Below are 10,192 nucleotides of genomic sequence, written 5' to 3'. Positions count from 1 at the left end.
AAAATAAAACCAAAAAAAAAAAAAAAGACTAGGAAAAGGCCGCTGCCTCTACGTCACCACTTACCTCAGATTCCCCAAACATATAGTAAAATGTCCAATCACGTAAAAGAAGATAAAATCAAGAAAAGAGAAAAAGGTTTTTAATTCAAATACTAATTAAAAAATTAGAAGGTGCAACTTTATATATTCCGTATGAATCTAGTGAGATTTTTTTTTTTTGAATAACTTTAATTACTCTAGTGTCCTTTTTTAAATGTAAAAGAATATGAATAAAACCAAGGACCTTCTGATCCAATGGTATCTGATTGCTTTCCTAACTGGGAGGTGATAGATTTGAGTCTCAGTGCAGGTGTTTAGTAGTTTGAGTGTCTCCCTTCCTTTGTAATAATTAAAAAAAAAAAAGAATGCAGTAAAAAGGTAAAAATTTAGTTATAGATATATCAAGCGAGTGGATAAAAGGGAAAAATGATAAAACTTGAGTATGTGACAAAAATATTTTATTTTTTGACATGAAAATATTATATTTCATTTGTTTTATTTTATTTATCATGTTTATTATTTATTGGTTGACGATAATAACGTTATCGGAGTATATTTGGAAAGAAGTAATAAGTAAACAAGTAATATTGTTTGATGATTCTAAATACAAGTTTGTGAGTGTGTCCCTCCTTATATGGGCTTAACTTTTATACTATATAATGGTAACGGTTACAATAATAATAACAACGGCCTCCTAATAAGTGCAACATTTTCCATCATAAGTGCTTCGATTTTCATAACTGCTAAGTGCATTGGCTATACGTTTAATACTTAATTAGCTCTTGGTCATTATTGTTTGCCTGCCTTACTCCCGAGATGCGACCATAGCGAAGTCAATTATGGAGTAATAATAGTTAGTTTTTTTTTTTTTTTTTTTTTTTTGGTATCTTCATGCGATAACATTAGCACGTGCCCAGCTCAAAATTGAAGAACTTGCGACCGAAAAAATGAGTTTCGGGACGGTCGAGACCGTGCACAGCAGAGGACAGACCTCGACTACAGCCTTGGCCAACTAAAGTCGAGGACACGACTTCGACCGACTGAGCCCGAGGGCATGGCCTCGACCATTTTTTTTAAACTTATGCTTTTTGTTGTTGTTTTTTTCTTGGTTTCGCCACCGAGGCAAGTCGCGAAATTCTAATTCGAATTGATATAGGTTGAACTCTGGTGTAGGTACGCCAGGGATGCCATCGAGCAAATCGCCAAGTACTATTTCTCAATGAAATCTACTACTCGTTGGCATGATTGAAAAATCACTAAGCGGCTGACCAGCGCCTAGGCGTCGATTAATCGCAACACTGCTCGTTGGGTGTAACAGTCTCATTAGAGTTGTGGGCAATATTAAACCCCTACTAACATATCGAGTGCTCTTGTAGCTAAGGAACCACTACTTCCCTTAGATGAGCGAGGTCTGACCTCCCACATCCTTAGGGCATGATTGATCTTGATTTTTTTTTTTTTTTTTGGAGGACATGACCTCGATGGCTGGGAGCTTAAAATTGCTAGTAATATTGTTTGTGATGATTCATAATACAATGGTAACAATTACAATAATAATAGCAACGACCTCTTAGTAAGTGCGACTCTCTCCTACATCTGTACTCTGGTTTTCATAACTACTAATTGCATTGGCTATACATTTAATGCTCAGCTCTTGGCCGTTACTATTTGATTGCCTTAACTGCCTTGACGGATCTGGATCGGGTGTAGCTGCATGTCATATTATCCTATCAAATTGATGTGACGTATTAATAATAATAATAATAATAATAATAATAATAATAATGATAATAACAATAACAATAACAATAATATTATTATTATTAATATTAATATTAATAATTATTGTTATTGTTATTGTTATTGTTATTGTTATTGTTATTGTTATTGTTATTATTATTATTATTATTATTATTATTATTATTATTATTATTAATAACTCGATCAATAACAACATAATGTAAGGGAGTTCTATAATACCTTTTTACTACTTCATCCGTCCCATTTTATGTGTTTGGTTCGGTTAACAAGACTTGACTGAAGTTATTTTGAATTCAGTTTTTCATAATTTTAAGTTTAGTATTAGTATATACAATTTATATATTTAGAAACTACATTAAAATTAAAAGTACTATAAAACACACACACACACACACACACACACAAAAAATCAAATTTAAAATATTAAAGAAAATAAACAAAGAAGAAATAATTAATTTGACATAATAGGACATGCAGCTAGAAGCCTAGAACCAACCCAGACCCGTCAAGGCAGTTAATTAAGGCGGTCAAACGGTAACTACCAAGAGCTGAGCATTAAACGTAGAGCCAATGCACTAGTTATGAAGACCGGCGCACTTATGAAGGAGAACGCAACACTTATTAGGAGGTTGTTGTCATTATTGTAATTGATATCATTGTATAGTATAAAAGTTGAACCCATGTAACAACAGGGGGGACACGCTCAAAAACTTATATTCAGAATCATAAAACAATATTACTTGTTTACTTGTTACTTCTTTTCAAATATACTCCAATAATGCTATTACAGGAACAATTGGTGAGGGAGTTATTCATGCAATTACAAGGTCAAATGATTTGACTTTGATATATATAGTAAAGAGTGTATGTTGTATTATGGTAAAGAGCTCTTGTCAAGTTTTTCTAGCTTTGAGTAACAAGTAAACTCTAGTGGCATTTTTCCGACAAAATCTTAATTAGTTTTACAATGAAATATACTAGATACTATATGAAAAAAAAATGGATGAAAGAAAAGCAAAAGAGAATCTAACTTCTAACTCTATAATAAAGCAAGAAGTTTTGCCAATCATTGTTTCCCGCCCAATGAAAACGACACAGTTTTGGTGGAGTATGAATATCGAATTAGTTCCTTCTTTATTGTGCGCGTGTAATGGGATTCCCTCTTGGGAATATGCCTAGCCGTTCTTATTATTATACAATCCTTGGTTCCCAAGGAGTTCAATTAATGTAGAACTCTTTGGTATTGTAAACAAGATCATTACTATAAATATCTACAAAGCATAATGAACTGCTACGGCCTACGAGAAAGAATTATATATATTACATACATTACATATATTACATAGAATATGCAGAGTTGCAATATTCAAATTCACATTAATTGAGATGTGCGATTTCCCAAACATAGAATGCCGGTATCTTCTTTTTTTTGAATCTCCAGTATGTATAAATACCGGGCTTCTTCATGGCAGAACACTTCAGAAAATTCTTACACTTTACAGCCTTTTCGAAAGCCACTTTTGGTGTTTCAACATGACTTCCATGTTCATTGCTGTCAGAAACATTAAGCCGGAACACCAGCAAAGGGCAATACGAGTGAGAGCAGTTCGTGTGTATGAAGTTCCTGAGAAAAGGGGAGAGGGGCAGGTCAGTAAGAGCATGGAAGTTTTGTTCCATGATGAAGATGTGATTTTATCTATTTGCCAATCTGATTTTGTCTACTAATCATGCCATGTTATCTAATAATCTTAGTGTGTTTTGCAGTCTATAATCTTCTCATATAATGGTCTTTCAATTAAGCTACTTTCATGCCATGTTATCTACTCATCCTAAACTGTTTTGCTGTCTAAATTTTTTTTCCTATTGTATTCGTAGGGAGACTACATTCATGCGAGTATCATCAAGAAAGACATTGTAAAGTATAGAGATACAATCAAGGAAGGGAAAGTGTTTGAAATAAAGAACTTCATGGCCTCTACAAACTATTATGTCTACAAGATTACAGAGCATTGTTTCATGCTCAAATTTAACTACAGAACACAAGTGAAGGAAATACATTCTACTGGCTTTCCTTGCAAAATGTTTAGATTAAAGAGTTTTTTTGGCTTTGAAAGATCCTGATGATGTGAATGACAAGGAGCTGATTGGTACTAAATTTACCTTTCCTAACTGCTAATATGTTCTTTATTCTACTTTTAGTAGTTCTTGCTAATATTTTGTTCATTTTGCAGATGTTATTGGAAGGGTAATTGAGATTTACAATCCTGTGGACAAGATTGTAGGGGAAGGCCACCAAACTAATCGACTTTCAAATTGAAGACAATGCGTAAGTTTTTTAAAATAAAATTGATTACATTCGAAAATGATGCGTTTTTTTTTTTTCATACTTTTGTGTTTTTTTTCTGTTTCTAATCTAGTGATAACACCATGATGTGTACACTCTGGAATGAGCATGTTTCTTCCCTGATGCCTTTTTACAATAGTGATTCGAAAGAACCACTGATTGCTGTCATTCAATGCTGTAGGGCCAAAGTTGTGGGTGGTGAGTTTCTATACTGTTTTCTCTTCTAATTTATAGGTTCAAATACTCTATATTCTATACTGTATATATATCATACTATATATCTTAAAATGCATGCATCTATTCTATATTTTTTTTTAGGTGAAGTGAGAATAACTAGTTCCTATGATGCGACGAAGCTGTGGTTTAATGAGAATTGGGAAGAGTTTAAGTCAAAGTAAGTTCATCTTTTAGATTTCTCCTATTTTTTTTTTTGCATCTTTATTAATGTGTGCTCTACTTTGTATTTCTGATTTTAGTTATGCCATATATTTTTTTTTAACATCTGAATACTGGATTAAAAAAAAAAAATACACTGTACTGTGTATATATATTGAAATACCATGCTGTACAGTGTATGCATTTCTTCAACTTTACTCAACTACCAATCAAAAAATAAGATAGATATTTTAAATGTTGTCTACTGTATTGTTGTAGGGTGTTTTAGACACATCTAACCAAGTTTCTAATGTTTTTGAAGCATGAAAGCTCAGGGTACTCCAATGAGGAGTCTCAGTACTGGCACACTGCATTCCAACTCTACAGGCATTAGTGATTTTAATAATGCTGTTGTTATTGTCACTAACTGTCATGATATTAAGAAGGTGAAAGAGGTAATCCACACACTAAGCTAGCAATTCTTTCTTTTATTTGATGTAACTGAATTTGGTAAGTGCAATATATACTTACAAAATTATTTGTATAATATAGGATGGGGACTACTATGTTGCTGCTGAGATTCTTGGGTTAGATTTTGAGGATGGTTGGTACTACCTATCGTGCCTGAAACTTGGATGTAATAAGAAGCTTAAAGAACAGGAAGGGACTCTTTTTTGTACTAAGTGTAAAAAGACTTGTATGATGGGTACAGTTAGGTACAAAGTAGTTGTTATTGCTCTTGACAAATCTGGAGATGCTCCAATGTTGCTTTGGGATAGGGAAGTTACAGAGCTTGTGGGTATTCCTGCCTCTATTTTGTATGCAAAATACAAGGAGGTAAATTCTTATAATTTAATGTCTACATTTTTTTTCCTAAACTGTTTATATTATATGTTTTTAATTTTGTTATTTATCACCTATCTAAACAGCTTGATATTGAAGTGCCACCTGAATTGGATGCTATAGTTGGAATGAAGATGCTGTTTAAGATCAACTTCAAACTGGCTCAAAAGATGGGCCCCAATTACCCATTCAATGTTGTTAGGGTTGTAAGGGATGAGCACTTGCTTAAGACCTATGCTGACAGGTTTGTGGAGCATGAAGAGCAAGACTTAATGTCAAGGATGATTGAGGAGGAAACTAACACCGATGCAGTTTCTGGAGTAAGAATTATAAACCCTAAAGTCTATGAGTTTTTTTTTTTTATTGGTTACTAATAGGCTTTTCTGCTTTACTTACTAATAGGAAGATTCTATTGGAGTTGAAGTGAATAGCCCTGCCACTGTCCAGCCCTCGCAAAAGGAAGGAGAAGAAAATGCTGAAAACTCTGGGGCTATTAAAAGGTCACTTTTGGATGAGTTTTCATCATCCAAAAGTAGGAAGAAGTTGAATGACTCAGAAATCAAAAAGGAAAAGTTGTAATTGACATTGATGGTTGAAAGTGTTTGTTGTTGGCCGGACATTATCCAGACATTTTTTTTTTAATTTTCCTAAGACTGTGATGTGAAACTTTCTTATTTTCAGTTTTTGGGATGTTTTACAACTTTTATCTAATGTTTTTAGTTATTGCCTAACTGTTTAGTACAATACATTGGTGTATATACTGCTATTAGAACCTGTTTTGCAGTTTTTCTACTTTTCCTTTCAGGTTATTAAGAGTAAGGATGAAAGGTGTCCAAGTTTAGCAAGGATGCCAGGTGGCCAAGGTTTTAGAAGGCAGACAGGATGGAAATAGTTTGGCAAGCAACTTAGACTTTGTAGTTGTGTTTTTTTATATGTTCAATTACATGTTAGAGTTTGTAAGTAATATTCCAATTCTAAGACTTTATATCTAAATATATTGTGCCTAAAAAATTGAGTTAGTTCCAATTACCTATTTGCACAATCTTCTTTTACTCTGTTTGCAATTCTAAGACTTTATATCTAAATATATTCTGCCTAAAAAATAGAGTTAGTTCCAATTACCTATTTGCACAATCTTCTTTTACTCAGTTTGTAATTCTAAGACTTTATAGCACGGGATGCCGTTTCTGTGTCAGGTCCTGGGGAGTGGTTGGATTCACCACCTCTATTCCTTGTTTCTATTCTTGCTGATGATTGAATGAATTAAGTTCTCTTTTTCAAAAAAAAAAAAAAGACTTTATATCTAAATATATTCTGCCTAAAAAATAGAGTTAGTTCCAATTACCTATTTGCACAATCTTCTTTTACTCAGTTTGCATCTCTCCAAAGCACCTGATGTCCAAGCTGGTATCCATCAAAGTTTTCTAGCACATTTAAAAAGAAATTAGATAACAGCAACTAAAAGAAGATTTTTGTAAAGTCATTTACATTACTGTGTTAACTAAAAAACCAACAATCTCCTTTAAACGGAAAAATGTTTTGATCGTACACAAATCTGACTTTTATACTGATATAGAATAAAACAATTGAACAAATTCCAGGGGTCAAATAGAATAGAAATACAAATAGATTAACAGTGTCGATACTCGAGGACCATTTGTTGAACAAAGACATTTTATTCAATGTGTCTATTATTAATAAAACAAAGTTGTTTCTTCCAATAAAAAACATTTAAAGAATATTATGATACATAGAAGAACATTATACCAGTTTTAAGCAAAGAGAAAAAAAAAGTAATTTAAATTTTTGTTTTAATAAAAAAAATGAGAATCTCCTTAAATAATAATAAAAAAAAAAAACAGAAAAGTATGATCCTACACAAATGGCACTTCTATACTTATATAGAATAAAATAATGCACCAAAGTCAAGATATCAAAGACACTAGAATTAAAAATATATGAAGTTGGTCGATAGTCGAGCACCATTTCTTGAACAAGGACATTTTACTGAATGTGTCTAATATTAAAAAAACAAAGTTGTTGCTTGCAATAAAACACATTTAAAGAATATTACGATATATACAAAATAGTTATACCAGTTTTGACCAAAGAGAAAAATAAAAAGTTATTAACATTATTGTGTTAACATTAGTGAGTTCTATACTTATATAGAACCAAACAATGCACCAAAGTGAAAGCCAGTAATGGAAAACTATTGCCTTAGAAAGTAAAGTGAACAAACTTACAAACGGTGCAAGTATATGCATACAAACTAATCTAAATACAGCCAAGTAAAGAGGAAGTCTTAACCTATTTGCTTATATGACCATATTGCTTTTAGTGGTCTTTCATTGATTGGTTTTTTTTTCTGCCGGCTGCTCTTCAATTTCTTCAAAGCTTGAATTGTTTCATTCTAATAAGAATAACAACAAAAAAAAAATTGGTTAGAAGTTGTGTTCATAATATTTAATAAGAGGAAAAGGATACACTAAAATAACAGAGAATTGAATATGAGTAGAATCAAATAATAAATGTATGTGTTCAATGTTCTTACAACCTCCCTAAACAAATTAACAAAAATGAAATTAAAAAAATAAGAACTTGGTCTATACTTGATGACCATTTGTTGAAAAAAGTCTTTTTAAATCAAACTGTATATTGCCTTACAAACTAAAGTGAACAAACTTACAAACTATGCAAGTATAACAATACAAAGTCATCTAAAGTAAGGTAAATCAAGATAGAGTTTTAACCTGATTGCTGATATGGACATAGTGCTTATTTTCTGCTTGCTGCTCTTCAATTACTCCACAGCTTGGATAATTTTCTTCTAAAACGAATAAAAAAACAAATAAAAAAGTTAGAATGATCACGTGTTCAGAATAAATAATAGAAGAAATTTGCTAGCACATTTAGAAAGAAAGTAGATCACACCACCTAAATTCAAGATTTTAAATGTAATGAACATTACTGTGTTCACTAAAAAACTGAGAATGTCATTTCATTAGGAAAATAATTTGATAGACTGGCATAACAGAGAATCTTGAAGAGTTTTAGAACCAAAGAATCAATCTGTGTGTTCCATGTTCTGACAAATTATCTAAAGAAATTTAAGACAATGGAATTATTGGCCTGTTGAGTAAAAGTTAATCATTCTTAGGAAAAGAAACACATTCCCTAAACATTAAATATAATTGATGGACAACTATCATTAATATTAATAGAAAACTCTTCAGTTCCAATCCTTTTTTCGAAATCAAGGCAAAAAGTTAAGTAAACTACAATCAACCCATCTAAAGAAAGATGCCCCATCTAACTACCAACACAGTTCTCTAGTTTCAGACCCCAACCAAATAGACAATTCACAGAGACATTTTCAAGTACACACAATAGACAGTGCAATGAGGAAAATCACTAAGTCAACAATTATAGGCATCAAAAGGAAACCAAGTGAAGAAAATAAAGGTAAGTTCGAAACTTATCTTTTTGTTTTTGAAATGAAGCTTCATTGTAGTATCCCTCTTGCCGTGCGATTCTGTTTGTCTTCTCCATCCCCTCAAATAATTCCAGTATGTCCATGACAAACAACATGATAAAGTAGACTTATTGGTTAGGATTTGTTTGTACCAGAATATAGCTATAGCATTTTGAACATGATATTTACACAGTTAACAGTAATTTCAATTGTGTGTTTTTATAGCAACACTACAAAGAAGACGACTTAAAACCCTAATTTTTATGAATCATACAAATCAGAAATTAAGAGCTTTTATCTATGATTCTCGATATGCATGCTTAGATCCAGTAAATTAGATCAAGTTTAGAACAAACAACAGTGATAAATCCGAACTCTAATCAAATTGACTGGAAATTAAATGCACACTAACCTTAGTAGTTCGAAATTACCTTCACTGCAGCGTGATTTCCACCATTTACTGTTGTTGAACACTACAATCTTTCACGGAAATGAAAGATCGCGATTATGTACTGAGAATCGGGGAGATGCTCATCTAGACCAGTCTAAGATTTCTCCGGAAACAATGTTCAGTAAGAACAGTTGAAATCCAGATTTCGACTAAGCACTAATCTAGATTTAGGAGAGACAGAGAGAGATCGGAAGTGAGCGGTGAGAGGGTGAATAACTGATCTGTTCAGACAAAGGGGAAGGAGAGGGGTATTCACCCTTCTTCCTCTTCTCATAATATTCCGACCGAACAAACATATACTCCGTAATATTATATATTAATATATATATATATATATATATATATATATATATATATATATATATATATATATATTAATATATATATATATATATTTTGTTATATAAATACATAAATAGATTTAAATAGTTTATAGATATAAATTAATAAATATATATATAGTCTTCATATTATTTAATGGTGTGATTGTTATGTGTAATTAATTAGATATATTATTTTTCATGGTAATGATATTGATTGTGCACATAATTTTGTGGACCATGTTATACCTAAAAATTTGTCCAGTAAACTTGCGGCAGGTTATTGTTTATATCAATTACAATTTCAGGTTATAGGCTACCATAAATATATTATCCGTTAGGTGTGTTTACTGTCACACCAACTACTTTCGTCAGAAGTGTTACGCAAATCTTTAACAATTATAAATTATTGGTGTACTCTGAACTATGTTATGTGTAATTCATTTTTACGATTTTTTTTTATTTGAAATAATTTTTATTTTAATGTTAGATTCTATATTACAGAAAATGAATTGGGCAACTCATCAACAAGGAATAATTCTGCTCAAGGAAAACAACAGCCTTCGGCAATAAATCCTTCCCGC

The sequence above is a fragment of the Ipomoea nil genome, unplaced genomic scaffold (genome assembly GCF_001879475.1).
Source record: "Ipomoea nil cultivar Tokyo-kokei standard unplaced genomic scaffold, Asagao_1.1 scaffold0164, whole genome shotgun sequence".
Classification (NCBI taxonomy): Eukaryota; Viridiplantae; Streptophyta; class Magnoliopsida; order Solanales; family Convolvulaceae; genus Ipomoea; species Ipomoea nil.
This window is presented reverse-complemented; position numbering follows the sequence as displayed.